We start from the raw sequence: 24753 nt of genomic DNA on the forward strand, positions 1-24753 counted from the left end.
TTTGTTTGCAGGATAATTGACCTACAACACTGTGTTAGTTCCTGATGTACAATATAGTGATTCAGTATGTGTGTGTTATAAAATAATCACCATGATAAGTCTAATTTGCCATCTCTCACCATACAAAGATATTACATTATTAATGACTGTATTTCCCATACTGTACATTTCCATCTCTGTGATTCACTTATTTTACAACTGGAAGTTCGTACCTCTTAATTTTCCTGACCTATTTCACTCATACTTGCACCTCCTCTCCCCACTGGCAACCACCTGTTAGTTCACTGTACCTATGATTCTGTTTCTGTTTTGTTATGTTTGTTCATTTGTTTTGTTTTCTAGATTGCACGCATAGGTGAAATCGCACAGTATTCATCTTTCTCTGTCTTATTTCACTTAGCATAATATGCTGTAGGTCCATCCATGCTGTCCCAAGTAGCAAGATATCATTCTTTTATATGGTTGAGTAATATTCCATTGTATATATTTACACTGAATCTTCTTGATTTTTTATTGAAATATAGTTGATTTACAATGTTGTTTCAGATATACAGCAAAGTTAGTTATACATATATATAAATATATTCTTTTTTATATTCTCTTCCATTATAGGTTATTACAAGATATTGAGTATATTTCCCCATGCTGTACAGTAGGTCCTTGTTGGTTATCTATTTTATATATGGTAGTATGTATATTTTCCCAAACTTCTAATCTATCCCTCCCCCACCTTCCCCCTTTGGTAACAATAAATTTGTTTTCTATGTATATGAGTATATTTCTGTTTTGTAAATAAGTTCATTTGTCTAATTTTTTTAGATTCCACATATAAGTGATATCATATAATATTTGTCTTTCTCTGTCTGGCTTTCTTCACTTAATATGATAATCTCTAGGTCCATCCATAATTCTTTTTTATGGCTGAGTAATAGTCCATCGTGTGTATATACCACATCTTCTTTATCCATCCATCTATTGATAGACACTTAGGTTGCTTTTTTGTTTTGCTTATGGTTTCCTTTGTTGGAAATTAAATAATTAAAAAGTTAATTTATCAAGATCACAGGATACAGGTCAATACAGAAAATTCAGTTAGATTTCTTTATGCTAGCAATAGTTGGAGTTAAAATTTTAAGAGATCAATTCCAGTAGAATAAAAACTAAAGTAATTAGGAATAAATTTAGCAAATTATTTACAAGACCTGAAAACTACAAAATTTTGCTCAGAGAAATCGAAGAATGTCTAAATAACTGAAGAGTTATCATATTCATGAGTCAAAATTGTTAAAAGTGTCATTCAGCTCCAGATTGTTCTTCAAATTCAACACAATTGCAATAAATATCCGAGGAGGCTTTTTTATAGATACAGATGAGCTTATTTGGAAATGTGTTGGAAAAGTAAGATAACTAAAACACCCAAAATACCTCTGAAAAAGGGGAACAAAGTTGCCAACTTGCCATAACTGATTTTAAAGCTTACTGTAAAGATACAAAAATCAAGACAGTTTGTATTGGATCAAGGATACAAGAGCAGATAGACTTCAAGTAGACTCACACGTATAAGGTCAATTGATTTATTTTTTGACAAATAGGCAAAGGTTAGAGAAAATGGAAAATATTGAAGATAGTCTAAGAAGGTCCATCATAAGCATAATAGGAATATTAGAAGAACCCTAAAGCAAGGAACTGTAACCAAAACTAAATAGTTTCCTTTATGAATATTTTCCCAAAACATATAAATATGTATAAATATACACACACACACGTTAGAAAAAAGCATGCCACATACTTGAGAATATTGACCCAGAATGATCAACATCAAGAGATGTCCTAGTAAATAACCAGTAAAATAAATGGAGTTTAAAGTCATAGGAAAAAAAAGTCCTTTGGACACCTGGGCAAAAAGAGAAAGTAACTTACGAAGGAAAAAAGTTAGATAACATTCAGGCTTGTCGACAGCAACACTTTATGCCAGAAGAAATGAGGTTCAGGGAAAGAAAATTTGAGCTAAGGATTTCATATCCAGCAAAACCTGTTTTTAAGTGCAAGGGGATCAAAGAATTATCTAAATTAAATGAATTAAGAAATATTTTCCTAATAATCTCTTCCTAAAGAATCTACTAGATAATAAGCTTCAGACAACTAAAATGATAGACCAATACTTAAGTATAGGTCATGAATATCAAACATATAATTATAAAACTAAGACTGAATGAAAATCGGGAGAGAGTATAGTATGTATGGTCATGTGTTTGTTATGATGTAGAAATCATGAGCCATTATGAAACGGGGGTAGAATAGGCATAGTGTATACAAAAATTGTAACTATTTCAGGAGTCATAAGGGTGATAGTCATCTTAATATTGAAATTTCAAATCCGTTGTGGTTTTTTGTATTGTGGGATGTATTAGTTTTCTAGAGCTGCCATAACAAAGTACCATAAACTGGGTGTCTTAAATGACAAAAATTTATTGTCTCACATTTCTGGAGACTAGAAGTCTGAAATCAAGATGTCAGCATGGTAGGTTTCTTCTGAGGGCTGTGAAGGAGACTGTTTTCTGACTCTGGTAGCCTCGGGCATTCATTGACTTGTAGGTAGGGTTCTCCTTGTGGCTTCACATCATCTTCCTTCTTTGTGTGTCTATCTCTGTATCTAAATTTCAATGTTTTTTTAAGGACACAGTCATATTGGATTAGGCCCAACCTGATGATCTCATCTTAACTTGATCATCTGCAAAGACTTATGTCAGAATAAAGTCACATTCATAGGTACTGGAAGTTAGGACTTCAACATCTTTTGGGAGACAAATTCAACACACAACAGGGGATAGATACATCAAATGAATAATCACAAAAATTTAATTATATTGTACTTTTTAACCTAGAAAAGAGAATTCTCAGTATGGAAAACTGTATGTAAGATCTAACATAATGTATTGCTCCAAGTCTGTATCAGTTTATTCTCACCTGTGTGTTGGTGGGCAGGGGGTGGGGTGCATACACACTCTGGCTTTTTTTCACTGAGAAGGCCTAGAACCAATATAAATCCATAGTCCAAGTATATACAGCATGTTTAGCATATTATATTTACCTCCCAAAGCGTATGTACGTCTGAAAATGAGCCAGTTATCAAACAAAACATAAGGATGAACAGTGTGGTTCAAGTGCAGAAGACTCTCTAATAGTTGCCATCTATCTTTATTTTTCAAACTCATTTGACTGGGCTCCTTAACTTTATAGTACTTTTCTCATTTAGTACTTAACATCAGTCCTGTTTAAATACCTTAATTCAGTGAAGTCTGGAAAAAGATTTAAATGGATGCAAAGATCAGAATCAGGGACAGAACAGAAAACTTTCAGGGCCTAAAGCATGCATTGCACTGGGCTATGGTGAGGAATTCACAAGTATAGATCATAAAGTGTTAGTTTTATCATTATTTAAAAGCTTCCCTCCCCAAGTGCTATCTGGATAATAATAGAAAATATGGGGGAAATAATTTATCTTTCAAAAAGTGAACATATCTTAGAGTAGATTTGCAAAATGTTGCCTGGATTTTTCTTCACAGAGTAACCCTTAAGAATAAATGGGTGTAAACTTTGAACCCTGGTGAGTCATTCAATCCAAGCAGCTTCAAGAAAATGTCTGACTCTGGTTTCATCTATACACATAGTTCGATAATAAATTATTTGTTACTTGCAACAGTCTTTGCCACAATTGACCACTAATATGTAGAAAAATTCATGAATGACAAAATAGAATACATTTTAATAAGCTGCTGAGGGAAGATAATGGTGGTGGAATAGACATAGTTCTTTATTGCAATGATGAATGTGATAACTTATTTTACAAAGAATAGCAAATGTTGCTGGCCAGTGACTTGGCCTACCCCAGGATGCTTCAGTAAAAGAGCTGAAGAAGATACTTTGAGAAATGTATTCAAGAGGGAAATAGTCTTTTAATATTAACTAATGCTAATTACAGGTAGCTCACATTATATGCAGCGATAGAACCTTTACTGATTAGTACAGTCTTTTCTCATGTTTGAATCCTCATTGTAATTCCTTTGTACTTTTCTTTTTGTACATTTAATATTTTCCCTTAAAGATATTTATGCATTGATTTTATGAGTATATTATTAATACCAAACATTTATTGAGCACCCATTATGTATTAGGCCTTCTTTGAAACGATTTACGTATATTCTTAAGTGGTGTCGAAAACAATCCTCTGCAATAGGTATTATATTTACAATAGGTATTATAGTATTTTACTCACCTTCTAAATTGAGGATACTGAAGTATGGAAAATATAAGTAACTTGCTGAAGCTCACCCAAACTCAGGCAGTGTGAGGTGATCTTCTTAGGAGCAAGACTGGAGTTTCACCAATCTTTGAATACCTTGTACATATTACCTACAGCACTTGCTGGTCCAAACTTGTTACTTCAGGATCATGACCCAGAAAATGTGATGGATGAGCTGATTCTTGACAAACAAGGAGATATTTTCCAGGTTGACAGTATGGGTGAAGGCTTTTCAGGCAGAAGTAATCAAAGGGTCCAAGCAGGAGGAAACTGACAACTGTTTTATTTTACTGATGTAAATACATAAGATATACATGCCTATTAAGTATGAAAGTTTTTATATGAAATGGTAATATCATAACTGTATATAAATTTGTGTTCACTGTCTACTGAGAAAAGACGAAAAGGAGAGTTTTAACCTCTTTCAGTTTATGAACTGACCCTTCAACAACGTGGGTTTGAACAGTGCTGGCCCACTTACATATTTACTTTTTTTCAAAAGTAAATTCTACGGTACTATACAGTCTGCGGTTGGTTGAATTTGAGGATGTGGAACCGCAGATACTGAGGGCTGGCTATAAATAATAGGCGGATTTCCCACTGTTCAAGAGTCAGCGCCCCAAACCTCATGTTGTTCAATGGTCAGCTATATACTGAATTTAGAATATTTGATTACAGTTTATTTGGAATAGAATCGGAGTTACATTATGATTTTGATGATCATGGTTGTTATGTATTGTGACAGCTGATTCGTTGAAGAGGGCTTAGACTTGGGGAACTCCTAAAGCTTTGGAATTAATTCAGTGATATTTTTATGAGACCTTTGCCCTTACATTGCTCAGTTCCTAAACTAACCAAACCAGTAGATTATTATAAGATGCAGTCAGTAGTGCTTGGACTGCTATAAATGCATAGGCCAGAGGCCAGGATTCATTTGGGTGATGAAAGAAATAATTGACAATCTAAAGCATAGAAAATACATTGACTTTAACACTATGCTGAAATGAATCTGGGTGATTACAGGGGGTAAAAAGCCAAAACTAATTGCTGTTGATCAAATTGTCTACTTTTACTACGAGGACTAATCAGCATGATGATCAATATTAACGCTGGCTTTATCATCTAAAACAACTTATTTCTGGTTTTTCGGGCTAATTAGGGCTAATATGTTTGGTGTAGTTACTAGTTATTGGTGTCCAGTAAATTTCTGATCATTATTAAAACCACTGTAAAAAAAAAGAAAGCCATTACTTGAGGAAAGAAAAAATGAAGAAGGAACTTTTCTGCGTCATGAGGTCCAAAAAACAGTCATAATCATATTATGTTAAAATGCTTTGGGAGAAATGTGAAAATGTTGACAATTGATTAATCAGAAACATGTCTACATATCCTCTAGACTGTCATGCAATTAATACAATGATTGCATTATCATAACAACAGAGTAAATATAGAATACTTTTAGTGTGCATTTAATAGAGAAAATATTAGTTTAACTCAAAAAAGTCTGCTAATATTTTAATTGGTAACATAATTAAGAAACAGTTATTCAAACATGATGATTTCCAATCTTTTCAAGTATTCTCAAATAGAAATATAATACCCCAAGGACTTTAAAGGCAATTTGGAGAACTATCATCTTTTTTTCTGAGTAGTCAAACACACATACACATTCATTGTTCATATTCAAGAAGGGGAATTGGCATGTCTGAGCTTACCAGTCATCCAGTGAAGAGCAATAAAGTAAAGTAAATTTATCTTATGGGGCTATAATCAAGTCTTAAACCTGGATCACATTCTTTCCATAGATGGAACATCATGGGAATTATTGAAGGACCCCAAACTTACAGCCATTCTAGTAAGACTCATGAAACGACAGCAATGCATAATTTCATCCTCTTTAAATATTGTGCTATAGTAATTGAAATGGTACTGAACATTGATTTCCCCAAAAGCACCAAGAAATATATGAGGATAAGACTCAGAGTAAATGTTCTTCACAAATAAAGGGTAAGTGAGAAGGCTAGAAGTGGTAATGGGTATTTCAGAAATTAAGAAAAATTTAAAGCACTGGTTTGAGGGCGGTGTGAAGTTACAGAGTAATTACAGGTTTGATTCTATGTGTATGAAATCTTACATAATAATCATACTGGTGTTGGGGGGATTTTCTACACGGGTTTTTCGCATGTAACTATGGTGTTCAAACTATTTTAACTATTTTACTCGTATATTTTAATAGACACCTATGCCTTAGTGAGGTAATGAGATAGCATCCTATTTGGTAATTTTGGTCTTAATTTACTAAACAACACCCAAGCAGATTAAAAGAGTTAATATTGCTCCATTCTTCTGAAATATAGTCTAAAATTCCTTAAATTGGGTCCAGTAGTGAGAGCAAAAGAGGGCAATAAGAAAAAAATTCCTAATTTCCCTTTTGTATGCTGTTCTTACTCTTCATCTTATCCAAGCACTCTGTAAATACTTTCGTGTTTCTTGTGTCATTTTGTTTTTTCCTTTTCCCAAATCCTCCCTAAAACCTGGCTTCAAGAATGAATCTGATATTAATGATTTAAAGCAATGTCTGTATGAGGACAATACTGGGTACATTGTAGAAAGATTTAAGTGTCATGTTGGAATCCATCCAAATAGCATATGTATATTTATACACTAAATATTGTAGACAATTAAGTCCTAGAGTTATCTTCGGAGGAATATTTGCATTTTAATACTGCATTATGCCTGCTAAGTGAAAAATTTGGTCCTTTGTAAAAAGAAACTTTTAAGTTATTGATCAAGGCACTCCAGGCTTTGCTTCCTGTTGTCCATAAAATCAGACCAAATGTTGGACCTCTTGATTTGTGCTTTTGTAAAGCCCAAGTTGTTTCTTCTACCTGCAAAGTACATGTAGAAGACCTTCTCTTCTTTTCTTGTTTCATCAACTGTGGGAGAAAAGCTGAAATACTCTCATTTCCTACTATACCCCATTACAGACTTTTGAAGAGAGATATTTGCTTACTTTTTTAAAATTTATTTTTTTAATTGTAGTATGGTTGATTTACAATATTATATTGTTTTCAGGTATACAACATAGTGGTTCAGTATTTTTATAGACTATACTCCATTTAAAGTTATTGTAAAATATTGGCTGTTTCCCTGTGCTGTACAATATATCCTCGTAGCTAATTTTTTTATACATAGTAGTTTGTACCTCTCAGTCCCTTCATGCCCGTCCACCTTCCCTCTCCCCACTGGTAACCACTAGTTTGTTCTCTATATCTGTGAGTCTCTTTCTGTTTGTTATATTCATTCGTTTGTTTTACTTTTAAGATTCCACATATAACTGATAGAGCATTTGCCTTTCTGTGGCTGACTTATTTCAATAAGCATAATGCCCTATAAGTCCATCCATGTTTTTGAAAATGAAAGAATTTCATTTTTTGATGGCTGAGTAATATTCTGTGTGTGTCTTCTTTACTCAGTCATCTGTTGATGGACACTTAGACTGCTTCCATATTTTAGCTATTTTAAATAATGATGCTGTGAACATTAGAGTGCATATATATCTTTTGAAATTTGTGCTTTCATTTTATTCATGTGTATACCCAGGAGCAGAATTGCTGGATCATATGGTAGTTCTATTTTCAGTTTTTTGAGGAACCATAATATTTTTCATAGTGGTTGCCACAATTTACATTCCCACCAACAGTGTACTAGGGTTCCCTTTTATCCACATCCTCACTAACACTTGTTATTTGTAAATTTTTTGATGATAGCCATTCTGATAGGCATGAGGTGATATCTCATTGTTGTTTTGATTTGCATTTGTCTGATGATTAGTGATGTTGAAAATCTTTTCATGTGCCTGTTGGACATCTATATATCTTCTTTGCAAAAAAATGTCTATTCCCATCTTCTTATTTTTTAATTTGGTTGTTTGTTTTTAAGACATTGAGTTATATGTGTTTTTTGTACATTTTGAATATTAACTCCATATCAGGCATATTGTTTGTAAATATCTTCTCCTGCTTGTTAGGTTTCCTTTTCATTTTGTTAATGGTTTCCTTTGCTATGCAAAAGCTTTTATGTTTGTGATTTTTCTTGTTTCTTGAGGTAGGCCTGTTTCACTATAAACTTCTCTCTTAGAACTCCTTCTGATATGTCCCATAGATTTTGGAAAGTTATGTTTTAATTTTCATTTGTATTGAGGTGTTTTCTGATTTCCTCTTTGATTTCTTCATTGACCCATTGTTTTTTTCATAACATGTTGTTTACTCTCTCCGTATTTGTGTTTTTCCCTTTGCCTTCCTGTAATTGATTTCTAGTTTCATACAATTGTGGGTGGAAAAAAATCCTTGATGAAATTTCTGTTCTCTTAAATTTGTTGAGACTTGTTTTGTGACCTAGCATGTGGTCTATCCTGGATATCATTCCAATGCACTTGAAAAGAATGTGCATTCTGCTGTTTTTGGATGGAATATCCTATAGCTATCTATTAAGTCCAATTGGTCTAATGTGTCATTTATGCCTACTATTTCCTTATTGATTTTCTGTCTGGATGATCTGTCCATCGATGTAAATAGATTTTACTGCTTTTTCTCTTGCCGCTTTCAGAATTATTTTTTTACCTTTAACTTTCGTCATTTTAACTAAGATACATCTTAGTGTAGGCTTCTTTGGGTTGACTTTGTTTGGGCCTTGTGCTTCCTGTACTTGGATATCTATTTCCTTCCACAGTTTTGGGAAGTTTTCTGACATAAGTTCATCAAATACATTTTTGACATTTTCTCTCTTTTCCTTCTGGGACTCCTTAATGTGAATGTTGGTATGTTTGATGTTGTCCCAGAGGTCCCTTAAACTGTTCTTATTTCTTAAATTTGTTTTTCTTTTTGCATTTCTGATTGGGTGATTTCTCTTATTCTGTCTTTCAGATCACTTATGCATTCTTCTATATCACCTAGTCTGCTGTACATTCCTTCTAATGTGTTTTTTATTTCAGTTACATAATTTACCAGATAAATTTTTCAGTGTTTTTTTCCCAAGGTTTTTTTCTGGTTCTTTTGTTTGAAACCAATTTCTCTGTCTTCTCATTTTGCTTACCTTTCTCTGTCTCTATGAAATTAGGTCAAACAGTTACTTATCCCAGTCTTGAAGGGGTGTCCTTGCGTGGGAGTGTTCCTATACAATCTGTCTGTGTCCAGTGGCTTTGGTGGGAGGGCTGGATCTGAAGTGATCCTGAGTCTTGTCCCCCCCAGGGTGGGCTGGCACCTATCACCATGGTGTTAGGTAGGACTGGAGGTGGATTGGGTAGAGCCAGAGCCAGCTATGAGCCAGGGCTTCTCCTTTGCTCAGTGGCCAACACCCCACTATTTGGGATGGGGTCAGGTCCCAAGTCACTGGAGCAGAAGCCCTGAGGGTCAGGTCTGAGCTGGTCACTTCTCTTCCCTCCTATCCAACTCATTGTGGGTCTTTCTTACAACTCATTGTGGGTCTTGGTTGTATAGGAGACTTTCAGCCTGTGTCCAGTGTGTTTTCTGAGAGAATTTCTCCACATGTAGCTGTATTTTTGATATGTTAGTGGTGGGAGGTAGGGCTGCGTCCTCCTACTCTGCCATCTTAATCTCCTCTGGCTCAGTCCTGTATCACATGTTTTTTGTGCATTCATCCATTGATGGACACTTATGTTGTTTTGATATCTTGACTATTGTAAATAATGCTGCAGTGAACATAGGCATGTATATATCTTTTCAAATTAGTGTTTTTGTTTTCTTTGGAAACAAATACCCAGAAGTAGAATAGCTGAATCATATGGTAGCTCTATTTTTAATTTTTTGAGGCAACTCCGTACTATTTTTATAGTGACTGCACCAGTTTACATTTCTATGAACACTGTACCAGGGTTCCCTTTTTCTTTTAAATCTGAGCTACTGAGCAATATTAGAGAAAGTGACACCACAAAGCAGATTGATATCACTATAAATTCGTGATCACCAGCTTCAGGTAGGTCCAAAACATTGCCTCACAGTTCCACTATATTTCTGTTTTCAACTCGTTCTCATTTTTATGACTGTTTTAAACTTTGTCATGCTTCTCAGATTTCTGGCAACCTCTCCTCGTCAAGCCCACTATCCCACCACTATTAGCATATGACCTCCCTTCTTACTGTATAAGGAATAATAAAGCCATCAGAAGGAAAAGCTTTCAACCTTTTGTTATCAAGCCTACAGGCTACCTATATCCCCATCTAATGTGTAAAGTGATTGGAATAGTGACTGGCACATAGTAAGCACTAAACAATAGCAATAATCATCATCATCACCATCATCTTATCATTATTATTACAGTAGTCGGCATTTTGTCATGTATATATTACTGTTTTTTATCTTGTTATATAAGAAGTTTTCCTCAATCACTTCACTTGTCGTTCCCACCATATTCTTTACTGAATTCTCAAAAATCTTACGTTATTGTTTGACCCCTGTCCTCTTTCTCCTTTTCAATTGGATTGTTAAATAAAATCCTGTACTGAAGCTCAATCTATTGATCTATCTCTATCTATTTTTAAATAAGGTTTATTCTGTCAAAAAACTTTCTTCTCTCCATACCATACATTTCTTCAAATTTCACCCATCTTTCTCTTCTCTGTTTCCCCATGAAATTTCCTCAGTGAATTATCTATACTTAAAATCTCTATTTTCTCATAACTTACTTCATCCATAACCCAATTTTTTAGATTGACTAAATTAAAATAGCTCTCTCTGTGCTGACACATGACCTAAATGAACCATATTCAATAACTTTTATAATCCTCATCTAACTTGATCTCACTGCAAAATTTGACATAAATGACCACTCTACCCTCTGAAAACTTAGTTTTCTTTAAGCTTCTAAGGCATCAGACTCCTCTATTCTTTCACGTTTATCTGTGAGTGCTTCTCATTTATTTTCCTTTCCTTTTCACTTTCCTTTTGCCTGTCACCACATGTTGAATTCTTCAAGGTCCTGTTCTCACTGGTGCTTTGCTCATCTCATGCACAATATATTCTTCAGTTGTCATGTACTTCATAATGACCCCCACCCCCACATACATCTATATATCTATATCTGTATCTATCTCAGACCTTAACTCTCATTTTCTGATATGGTTATCCAACTGCATACTCAACATTTCCATTTAGATGTCTGAAATGAAACTCAAACTTTTCATGTCCAAAACTGATTTTACATTTTCCAAATAACATTTTCCAGTCACATCTGACTTCTTTCTTATCCTTAATGTCCAGAGTTAATCCATTGTTATCTTCTGTCAAATGTGTAACCTAAATACTTCTCAAGTCTATCACCACCACTGCCATTCACCAATCTCCATCACTACCGTTACTATCATCGTAGTTAATGCCACTTCATTTTTCACAGTAACTATTACAGTAGTCCAGTTAACTGGATTTTCACATTGCTTACTCTCAACTCTCATATATACTGCAGACAGAGTGATATAATAAAAATGCACATATAATTAAGGCATCCACTTGCTATAAAACTTTTAAAACCTTCCCATCACTCTTAAGATTAACTATGGCTTAGAAGACCCCAGATATTCTGGTCTCTGCATACCTTTCTTATCAGAGATCCTTCAGTCATACTGACTTTCTCTCACTTTCTCACATGTACTATTTTCTTTCCCATTACTTTGTATACATTGTTCACTGTCAAAAATTGATTGTATGGGGCTCCCCTGGTGGCACAGTAGTTGAGAGTCCGCCTGCCGATGCAGGGGACACGGATTCGTGCCCCGGTCTGGGAGGATCCCACATGCCGCAGAGCGGCTGGGCCCGTGAGCCATGGCCGCTGGGCCTGCGCATCCAGAGCCTGTGTTCCGCAATGGGAGAGGCCACAACAGTGAGAGGCCCGCGTACCGCAAAAAAGAAAAAAAAAAAAGATTGTATGGAGCTAAACTTGAAGTAGTATCTAGTGGCTCAATTTTTATAAACAGAAGTATTATTGCAGTATGTATTAAGTCTGATTCATTCAATTTATCCTTAAATTTTCAACTTAAGAGTCACTTTCCCAGGGAAGCCATAACTGGCCCTCTCAATTGTATGATTGATTCTTTTATTATGCATTCTCCTAACGCAATATTCCTTTTTCTCGTGTACAATTCTATATGTAATTGTGATTGTTTTATTAGTGTCTGTCTATCTAAGTAGGCTAAAACCTACATTAGAACATGAACCATGTTTGGTTTTGTTCAAAATTGTATCCCTAGAGCCTAGAACAGTCCCTGTTTCAAATATGTTCAATAAATATTTTTCAAATGACTGATTCACTGAATAAAAGAACAAAACTTAATTGACGCATAGTCCTAGAATAGGATTAAAGTAGAAATCAGGGCTTACGTGGAAGAAAAAAGGAAAGCTGAGAATTGAATAACATACTTTCATCAATATTGAAATCTGTCCCAGTTAAATGAAGAGTTAGAAATTAGGTCTATAATTGGCATTTGCTCTGTAAGTTGAAGATTTTTATCTTTGTTCATTTTTTAACTACAAAAAGTCAATTTTATATGATTCACCCTAATAAAATTCACTGGCTCATTCATTTATTAAGTGATACTATAAATAGTTATTAATAACTATTCTCCAGACATTATACTAAATACTGGCATAAGCATAAATAAATCACGGGCCCTGGCTTCACGTTGCTGAAACTTAGAAAAAGATGGATATGGACAGACAACAGAAGTGTGATAATGGCCGTATTGATTCAGTAGGAACAGAAAAGAAAGTTTGTATAAGAAGACAATGATGACTTCAGAGTACAGGTTGACTGGGAGTCTTGCACTCTGTGTGTCTAAAAAGGAAATGAAGAAACAACAGTGGCACTCATTAATTGCTGAATTTGAGCTTACAGGGAAACTGTGACATCCTGACAGAACTAGAAGTGGTAACTAAATGATTAGCTTGAAACTCTAATTTTGCTTTTAATAACAAAGAAGGATAATACTCTATGTTTAGAAGTAGGTATCAAGGCCAGTGAATCAAGGATTGTGGAAAGTGTGAATGAATAGTAGGAAGTCCTTTGTAAGTCACTTGGCTGGTCAGGTCCTTATTTCTTTACCTATTCTTGGGTTTGGTTGGATATGAGATAATTGTTAAAGTCTTGTAGAGCTAGAAAATGGTACAGTTCTAAGGCAGCTGTGTCTCATCAACTGTCTATGCCTATAACAGTATAATTTCAGACTCGGACATGGCATTATAGGCCATCCAGTAGCCAATCTAGTCATGTTACATATGCAGGATTGGAAGTTCAGTTGAGAAATCCAAGATTATATAATTAGACGATTCTAAAACTGAGACAAAAATACAACTCTCTTATTTCAGTTGTCATTTTAAAGACAGCACTTAATTTGGATGAGCAAAAACAATGAATGAAAAGAATAACAGACACTTATTAGATGCCTACTATGTGCCTGTCACTGGGATGAGTGCTACACACGTGTTATCTCATTTAAACCTCCTGACTATATGAGGTTAGTACTATTATTATGTCCATTTGGCACCTCAGGACACCAAGGTGTGTGAATATTAAGTGACTTGCCCCAAATCAATCAGTTAGTAAGAGCTGAGACTTGCACATAAATTTATTATATATAAAGCTATTTCTCTTATTTTCTAGTCTCCATATCAGCAAACCTATTGTGGTTTTATCTACTTCATGTTTCAGGTAAATAAATCCACTTACAAACATGGTATCTTTTTTTTTTTTAATCACTTATATAGTGTTCACAATTTCATGGAGTGTGAGCTGTGTGTGTACAATGAATCTGCCTTTAGAAACTATACCCTGATCAGTGTAGTGCAAATGATCTTTCCTTACCGAAATAAAAATGATAGATACTGCCAGAGTAAAAGCAACCAGGTTTGATTATAGTTCTTACCTCTATGCTACATACTTTAGAGTCTACAGGATTCCTGCAAAATTACAGTTCTCCATGTTTCCGTGTTTCACTCTAATATGTTTTTTATTTTTACATTGGCAGCATGTCCTATGAAAGACAGTTTCTGTATTGCTATATTCTTGCCCAGTGCACCTCAGAGAGTTTTTCCACTTTATTATACAGGTAACACATATAAATCTCAGATCCCAAATGAAGAGTGCCATGAAATGGTGCTTTCTTTGAAGACATGACAATTTTTTCTTGAGCCTCTCATTTCTTCTAGTGTGAAAATATTTAATTGTTGTCGACCTGAGGTAAATTCATTCATTCAATTCAGTGGTTTTCAGTCAATTCAGGGTTTTTCCAGTTTATCTCCAGGGTACATCAAAGATCTACTTTCAGAAGGTCTCAAGTAGCGTCAAGGCGTCAATGGAAGTAGAGCAGGACATTGTAATTCTTAGTCATCTATCCCTCTTGATATCCTCTTAAATTTATGTCACCCCATCTGCTCATGGGCTTCATTATCTATACCCTTCCAACTGCTGAGAAATTCATGTCCTAAAATGGTGTCTGGGCACATAAAATGCGGTACGTTATCCCGATGATGAATCCTCCATATTTCCAGACTCTTTCTCACCACTTCCATATTACTCTTTGCGGGTATGAAAATAATTGGTTGGTTTCAAGTTCCCCTCCGGGCTACTAAAAGCTCTCTGCAGTTGTCTAAGAACTTTCACTTAAACATATCAGGCAACAATTTTTATTCTATGGCCCTTTGTGGGTTGATTTGTGTCCCCCCACAAAAGATGTATTGAAGTTCCAAACTCTCCTGTCTGTGAATGTGATCTTATTTAGAAATAGGATCTTTGTAGGTCTAATTAAGTTGAGTTCATTAGAGCGGGCCCTAATGCAATATGACTGATGTCTTTATAAGAAGACAATGTGAAAAAAGACACAGACAGGGAGGCAACAGCCATATTACTACAGAGGCAGTTGTTGGAATGATGTATCTACAAAGTCAGGGCACATCAAAGATTGCTGGCCACCACCAGACACTAGAAAGAGGAAGTGAAGGATTCTACTCAGAATCTCAGAGAGAGCAAAGCCCTGCCGACGCCTTGATTTGGGATTTCTAGCCTCCGAAACTGTGAGGTAATAAATTACTGTTATTTCAGGTTACTAAGTTTGTGGTGGTATTACAGCACCCCTAAGGAAACTTATATAGGTCCTTATGCCATACTGGCAAAAGATATTTATCTGCTTCACAAGTCCCAGGAATTTGTGCAAGGTGAGGTATACAAGTTCCTTGTATTTTTGCATCCTGAAATTCATTTAAGAATCTCATTATATACCTGACCCTGGAAATTAGTTTGAGGAAGAAGTTATTAGAAGAATGTGGTATAGGTTCCTTTCCTGGGGCATATACCAAGTTCTAATTCTCTTGCCTTTGGCTGTATCTCAATTCTAATTTCAGGTCTTCATTTAGTATGGGTTTTTGGAAAAAAAAAAAATTAAACTGATCACTTATTCTTCTGTGTCTATTGTTTTGTATAGGGTTCATTTCTTGAACTGTCAGGATTCTGGTCTTGTTATTCAAAGCCAAGTTTCTTACAACTTAAAAGTTTTTTCCCCTAAAAAATTTGTCTCTGTCATGTATTTCAAAAGCGTATTTTGAAGCTTAATGGCTGAGAATTTACCTTTTCATTCTGTGCTCTTCTATTTAATCATCCCTCTCCCAAGTGGCATGGATTGAATGGAGGAAGACAAAGAGTAACAGAAACTGCCAGCAAAAGGATCACTTGATTAATCTTGTGAAACATTATATCGTCATTTGGAAAATCTTTTGGCGTTAGATCATTAGATTTGATAATTTGGTTTATTAACAGTGTACATGGTTTCACAACCTTCTATCTTTGGTGCTGTTATAACTGAGAATATCCACCCAGCCAGTAGTGGAATTGCACTTGGCTCAGTAAAAAATGTTAAAGGGAATTAAAATGTATCACTTTCTTCCTTATGAAGAGAACTGAGAAATCTTAAGGGAAGTGTGGGTTTAGGAGTGAATTTTAGATTGCACTTTACATTTCACAGGGGGATTTTGTATATGCTTGTTCTGTTTAGGACTTTTAAGTTGGTATTAACCCTAGGATCAAGGATTACCTGATTCTTGATATTGACCCATTTCTACATGGGCCCCAAAGGAAAGATATGCACATAAGAAAGAAATCAAGACAAATGAATATTATTCCTCAAAGCTTTTGACCTCAAACCACAAGCGGAATTCTAAGGAGCTAGACTGAACCATGCGTAGAAGTCTGTGTGTATGACTTACATTATTTGCCATTTATGCGAGACTTTCTGTTGGCATCGTGGCACAATTCCATGATATTTTCTATACTATAGAGGATGGAGCTGTAGATTCTATATTTCAGACTTCTTGACAGTTTAGCTTTTACCAAGGAGGAATATTGCTGGCTCAGGCAGCCTATCCTGAACATTTATTTTTTGGGTGGCCAAGGGAGGTTCAAGTCCATCTTCCTTTTCTGTACTTGGAAGAATGTATTTGACTTTCAAAATGTCAAGTGGTATGTATGTGATAGGGCTGTAATCTTAGAGGAAAGAGATAGAGAATTCAGTCTTAGCCTTCTTATTTTTGTTAATTTGGGTATGTCTGGGCCTCATTGTCTTTTTCTGTAAAATGGAAGAGTCAAGACAGTTGACTTAGAATTTACTCAAGTTACTCTGGGAGGCTTAAACTCTCCCAGAAGTTCTCATATAGTGAGAAAAAGATACTTGGTATAGACAACTTCTTATTTTAATAGGGAGACTCCATACTTTGAGTGCTCAGATCCTGATTAGAAGCTGAATTAATCTTATAAATTTATGGGCATTAATCTTATAAATCCTTGGGAAGTGCCACCTGCTGAGATTGAGCCTGAATTGACTTCCTGGTATTGATCACTTCAGACAAGCTTTCCTCATTGCAGGAAGAGTTGGCAAGAAAAGGGGGAACCATGAGTTCCCTATCACTACTCCATCATGTCAAACATACATATTCTCATTTATTCATTTCCACAATGCTAGAAAGTGATTGCTGTTATTTCCAACCCATAGATAGTGTAGATAATGTAAGTAACCAACCCCAAATCTGGTCTTTATGAGTTGGAAAACACTTACCTTTAAGTTTTCTAGTTTTAAATCCAACTTTCTATCTACCATACTCCAGCCAATTTGTCTGTTTATTGCTATCTACATGCAAAGAAGGCGGCACTCTCTACTCATCACCTTCTGCATTTGCTCTTTTAAGTGTTACTGATTTGATTATACACTTAAACTGCCTCACCTCTCAGACACTGTGTTCTTTTATTCACAAAATGGGGATAATTACTGCTGGCTCCTGGACACTTCACAAGAATAGTTTCAGGTTTAATTAGAAAATGAGCAATAGTTTTAGAAACCTCAGTGCATCCTTGGTTATTAACGGACTGAACTATTTTCAGCCAATTAATAAGACAGTCTTTTTCTATTCCAATTTAAATCTTCAATCATGTCTCTAATTGTAAACTTGCATCACTCCCTTTTCAGGAAACCTATGTAGACTCTTCTCTTTTTCTTATATAAACTTATTCTTTGTAAGAAAACTGAACTCAATCATTTCTACCTTTATTTGAATTTCTCAGTGAGCTGCCTCCTCCAGAATAGTCTCTATTTCTTGTAAAAGTATATGACTATTGAATGTACCCATTAAAAGGAGTTTAGATGTTAGTAAGAAAACACATGGAGAAGTAGAATCGAATTCTTTATGCCCTTGAAATTAGGTACGTTTCTACAAATAACCATCTATACTTTTTTTTCCCATTTACCATATAAAAGAGAGAAAAGCATTCAGTAACAAACACAAAGATTCTATATCCATGCTTCACCCCAATTATAATTTTCCAAGTTATAATAAGGAGATAGCAGAGTATGGTTCCTGTAAGTAAATCTGTTATTTGATTCAAGTTAAGCTTATTTTCCCTTCAGTCCACAGCTAGGATTGCAATTAGTCACTTCTAGCATACACAAGAACACCTGACAGTTTTGTTTGTACAGCACAGTTTACCCTGCCTGTTATGGTAACAGACTCAACAGTAAAAAAAATAAAATAAAATCTGAAAAGGAGAATAACTGTTTTGTCCAAGATCACATAGCTAGGAAGTATTGTGGCAGAGCAAGAACTAGATTGTAGGTATATTTGACAAGCCCAAGTTCTGTCCATTACACCACACAATTTACAGGGAATTAATTGAGGGGGCGGATGATCAATATTAGCCCTAAATGAAATTACTCGAAATGTAATCTTGTTCAGAGTTGTGTAATCAGAAGATTACACAAGGAGATTTACAACAATTTAGCCTGGTCCTCTTTTGTCATAATCAAGAAACACAGACTAAGAAAGGTTAGTGGACTTACCTCAAGTTCAATAACACTTTATTGGAGTGGGTTCATGCGTAGATGGACCCTCAAGGTCCCTGACAATCTCTGGTGAATCTTTGTGGTGTTCTGATTTCAAAGCATGAGAATGCCTTATGTCTTCCCACATACAGCAATGCCAGTGAAACTGCAAGAAGGGGTACTTTAAAATGAGCCTTTTAAATTTCATTCTTTAGTATGTGTATGAGCAGAATGCAAATGGTGCCAATTCCATTATCTTTTGCACAAAATGTTCCCCTCTCAGGGCCAAATCAGGGGTAGGAAATATGGAACTGTGCCCCAAGTACGTCAAGGGCAGCTGGCCACTTCTGTTTCTAGATCCCAAACACCTGCATTTCTCAAAAGCTGGGGCTGTTTCAGAAGAGACGTTTGGAAGTCATCAATATACTGCTTACTTACTGTGGATTTGAGAACCTTGAAATGTCAAGTTTTAGCTTGAGGCCAAGTTGGATTTGTGAGCCCTCATACTGATGGGTGATGAGATCATTTACATTGGATTATACCTCTGGTGTGTGAGCAGTTCAGTAAATGATGAATACAGTGGGAATTACTGCAGTATGTCTGCTGGACACTTTTATAAAATAGCTCTCTCATCTCACCTCCTAGGTGTGCAATCTTCAATCAGGAAACATATTTGAAGCAGGAAATCAGTTCGCAAGCCTAGGGCTGTATCATCTGCTCCTGTCTCCTTTGCAGAGTGTAATTTTGTCCACTGCCACGTTGCGAAGTAGACAGCTATAGGACAGTGATTCCTGGCCAGAAAATAATGCACTCTGAAAAATGCCTCCAAAGTTGTGGCCGACCATTTGCTGACTATTGTTAGAAAATTATGATTAACATGTTGAGAGAGAGAGGGAGAGAGAAAGTCATTTCTTTATAAATACGTGGAGAAGCCAGGCACTTAGCTAGATTCTGGGAATTTAGTCACTTGTAATATGAACATGTCCTTGATTCTCACTGAGCTTTCAAACTAGCTGTGATATAGGCAGTTTTAATGTGATAAGTTCTGCAACAAATTAAATGAAGAGTGTTAAAGTAATGAATAGTAAAATAACTTAAGTCAAGATACCTTTGCTACTTGTTCCTGAAGAAGCTACATTTAAATGGACCGTTGAATCAGTCAGGTGAATACTGGGGTAGTAATACTGAATGTTTCTAAAGAAAAATGCATGTGTGTAGGATTAGGGTTGAGATAAAACCAGAACTGCAAGGAAAATCCAAACAGGTCAGTCATATTGTGTCCTGTGCTTTTCCCATTGTTTGCTGTGTAATATAGATAGTTTGGGTGGCTTCTACTGGTTGTTAATTAATTCATTTATCTCTTCATGCATTTAACAATCCTGTAATCAGTGCTCGATATGTTTCTAGCACTATGATGGTCACTTGCCCTATGAGCTGAAAGCTGGATTTCATCTAAATTCTTGATACTTCAGAGTCAACCGTTGAATCAACTAGGAGTTTGTTTTGATGCTAGTAATAAAAATGTGATTACAGTGGCTTAAACACATAAAGGTTTTTTTTCTTTTTTGTAGAAGTCTAGATGTAGATTGCTTGGAGAAATAAAAGTTTTCTGTAGTTTCCAGTACTCTTGTAAAAAGCCCTAGCCTCCCTAGTCACAGGTATTGGTATAATATGAAGGCAGAAAATGCTTGCTTTCATGTTCCTTAGAAACATCTTACTCTTTACTTACCATAAGAATTAGATTTGTGCCATTTATCTAGTTAATTGCTCTGATCCGAGAGAACCAAATGGTTCCAGCCTGGAGTACGTCCCTAAGTTAAGAGCCAAGGTGTTAGGAAGACTGGAGCAATACCTCCTTAGGCATTTCCATTTTAAAAAGAGATGAAGCTCAGAACTTGGAGACATCTCTCTCTCTTAAAAGTCACAAAAGATACCCAGTGGTTTATCTGGCCCCTGGAAAGATATATTTACCTTCCAAAAAGGTTACGGTAAGAACTCAGGACCCTTGCCATCCCATTTCTAAGGGATTATCATCCTATCAGCAAAATTTTTCTCCTCCCCTTTCTGGATCAGTAATGGCTGTCTCTTTCCTGAATATAACTGGAGAAAATCTATTATCTGTTCCTGCTCTATGGAGTATCTAACTATCAACATTGGACATTTGACCTGACTTTCACCTGGTCACTCCAGGGCTTAAGGCCTGGGCAAGAGGAGGTAGAGTGATAGACTTAGCTACTGCAAGGTAATTAATAAGGAATCAGTCTGAACCACAGCATCTCATGTTCACATTCAAGATAAAATTAATAAACACGAATATTAAAAACTCAACATGAGTTCAGCACAGGTATGATAATATCAGGAAGCCATTAAGAATCCAGGGTTCTTCAATCATTTCTTAGCTTGTGATTCCTATTCTCAAAATCATGATATGGCTTCTGGAGCTCCAACTATTACAGTCATATTTCCAGGCAAGAAATAAGAGAGAGGGCAGAGGGACAAAATGATATTTCTGGAAATCCTTCCCTGAAACTACTCAGATTTAATTCATCATCCCCATCTTCAAAGGAGGCTAAGGAATACAGTATTATTTTCACTTTGACACAATTTAGGGGATCTGTTAATAAAGGAGAAAGTAAACACGGATAGCATTAGTTTCTCTTTCAACCATATACTTCAAGAAAGAAGAAAACTGATGGAAAATTATGATTCTTTTAGTCCAAACACTTCATTTTCTTGGGGATTCTAAGGCCACAGGTAGGTACAGTGACTTGATTAAGGACATAGATGATTCATAACAATGAATGATTGCCATCTCAACTGATTCTTTGTGCAACAATCTCCTCGCTTTACCTGCAGGCCTCCATATTTTCAAGTATTGGATAGTTTAGCAGAAAAGGTAGTGTTTCCACAAGACTACCTGTGAGCATGTAATTCGATATGCCAAAACACATCACAGGAAATAAAAAATAGGGGAGTTGGTAAATATTTCTGATTTTTCACTGTTTCCAGAAAAGTTAGTATTGCTGACATAGTTTTTTTCTGGATCTCTTTGTCATTACAATTTTGGTAAAAGTGTTAAGAAGGACATTTTGACATCATGTGTTTGGCCAGGTTGCAGCTAAAGTCACAAAGTCCCACTTAGTAGGTCTTTCTGCACTATAGTTATTAATTCTTTTATTCAGTGACTATTTTGTTGGGGACTACTCTGTGCCAGGCATTGTATTAGACATCTACTTTAACTAGGTAACTTGTAACTCTTGTTAACAAGGGTAATGACAGATGCTCATGAACACTTTGTTCTTCAGACAAGTAGGGTTATTTATTGACCTAAGTTTCAACCATCTCCACAAAGTTGTCTTACTAAGTTATGAATGAAATCTCAATTCTTATTTGCAATATGCATTCATGGGCCAGGTACCCCTAATATTATCCTGGCATTGCTATTCCAGCATTTGAATTAGATCTTGGTAAAGTGTTCATGTGATGATCATACTAGATATTTAAAAGTATCTTTTGTTCCTCAACAAAAATAGAGAAAAGAAAGACAGAAAAGAGAAAGAAGGACACAGATATAGAGAACAAACTAGAGGTTCCCAGTGGGGAGAGGGAAGGAGAGATAGGGGTATGGGATTAAGAGACACAAACTACTATGTATAAAAGAAATAAGTGACAGGGTTATATTGTACAGTACAGGGAAATATACCCATTATTTTGTGATAACTTTAAATAGAGTATAATCTATAAAAATATCGAATCACTATGTTATATACCTGAATAATATTGTAAATTGACTATATTTCAATTAAAAAAAAGAAAAGAGGGAGAAGAAGGAAGGAGGGAAGGGGAGAATATCTTTCTCATGAGATATTATTGAGAATTAATATGGGGCTTTTTTAAAATTGGAAATAAGATTTAGAAAATGTTTATTAGAATATGTAGCAAATAGTAGACCCTCAATAAATGGTAACAATTATTCTAACACTTTCTAACCCTCCCTGCCTTCCCTCCCTCCCACCTTTCCTTTCTCCCCTATTTCTTTCCTTTTTTCTTTTTTTCCACTCTTCTTCCTTTAAAGAAATACTGCAAATGTAGTTTTATTTCCTCTTTCATCTCTTAATGGTGTTACAGATGTATAGTGTCAAAATCTTAGCTGAAAGGGCATATGTAAGGACAGGGAAATTTGTACATTACAGAGTCAAAGTTGGTAAAACAATGTCAAAATGTAGAATGAGACTCCTCTTTCTTCATCTCTCTGCACATGTAGTCAACCTCCTATAGGTGTTCTCAGTTCTTTCTTCTGTTACCCTACTCTGCCTCTTTTTTCTTCTCTCTGTTCCTTTTCATTTTTCTTAGTTGCACCAACTATTTCTTTCAAAGGCATGTCATTTATCATTGTCTTATTGGCAGTAAAGATATTAACTAAGGAAGCAGTAAAAGTTGTGTAGTTTGTATGTATTACATTGAAAATCTCTGTTCTGTCTGCCAAGGCTGAACAACCCTAACTGATCTTAATCTGGAAATCAAATTGCCTCCCATTCCTGCTGCTTGTCAGTTGTCTTTGGCATGGTTTGTAGTCCCACTGAAGTCTTTAGCCAAATAAAAGTCACTTCAGGCAGACAATTATCTATTATCTTTGTCTCTTTCAGACCCTACCTTGTATCTTTGCTTACCACTGCATAGTCTGAAGATTAGTCAGATCTTCATGGCAAAGAATAATAGGATTTTGAGCTCTCTTGGAAGGATGACCAGAAAACAGATTAGGGATTTGGCGGTATCCTTAGTTTGCCCTGCCCTTTCCTGTTTTGCCATTTGACTTTAGCTAAGGCATCTTAACCGTTCTGTCTTTACTTTTCCTCATCAGTAGGGAGTAAATAACAAAGGCTCGCAGGGTTGTTAAAAGGAATGTTATCAACTTATTTTTGATGAGTGTTTTAAGTCAGGAGAATTGAGTTCACTGACTTTTACAGTTGCTCTGGGATAAAAATTCATTAGTCCCAGTGATACATTTAAGCTACTAGGATGCATATTTCAAATGATTCTCCTTCTGAGGAACCTGATTCTTTTAAAACAAGCTACTTTCATATGTATTCTTTGTGTGAGAGCATTTTTAAATGATGAATAGTGCAAAATTTCTGTGCAAAATTTGTATTTGATAATGAAGATAGGCCTCGTGCTTTGCTGTTTGTGGCAGAGACATGCTTAGATGGGAATAAATGCCCTCAGGTCTGAATTCTGCTTTCCCTGGCAGAGGTGCCCATGTTCAGGTAGGAATATCTTGGGAAAAAATGGAGGAAATATCTTCCTTTCTTTGTCTGTATGAGCAAAGGGTGGGTGGGTGGGTGGAGAGTCAAATAGAAACATAGACTATATTGCCAAAGAGTGTATTTATGAAAAGAAAAATAAGGTGGTAGTTTGCCTATGTTAGAGTGGTAGATAACTCTTTTACACTGACTGAGTTCAGTTAGTAACTTCAAAATCTTTATCATCTATTATGCAACAACCCTTTTCACTTAAACAGTCTAAGGTAAAGATCTTTACACTGGTGGTGGAAAAGGAGTTGGGGAGGAAGTGTTCAAATTTAAATTCAGTTTATATATATATATGTATATATATACATATATACATATATATATGTATGATTAAGTTAAGCTTCCAACCTCTGCTTTCTACTCATAAGTACTTCTTGGCTCTGTAATCTGAACTAAATTTATTGAAATGTTTGGCGAGGTAATAATGGTATAATTTGACAAGCCAAGGCCTTCCCTGTGATGCCCCTCAGGCTTACTAAATTAATGGGAAAGTGTCCCCTAAAGCCCATAACTTTGTCTCAATTCCTGGGGCCTTTCGTAGATCTTTTCCATCCGCCCTGGAAAGAAGAAATTCACTTAACCTTTTTTTAAGGCTCTCAGGACCAACAGTATATTTAAGGAGGTGCCTCTAAGTAATAACTCTCCCATCATAATAGTACAATCATGCATTAGAGGGTGATTTCTCTAATGATGTATTACTCAAAATGTGGTGCTAGCAGGATATCAGCAAGGGAGATCATAAAATTTTATTTAACCTTTTGTTCATTTAAAGGCTC

This window comes from Orcinus orca, chromosome 6 (genome assembly GCF_937001465.1).
Source record: "Orcinus orca chromosome 6, mOrcOrc1.1, whole genome shotgun sequence".
Taxonomy (NCBI): domain Eukaryota; kingdom Metazoa; phylum Chordata; class Mammalia; order Artiodactyla; family Delphinidae; genus Orcinus; species Orcinus orca.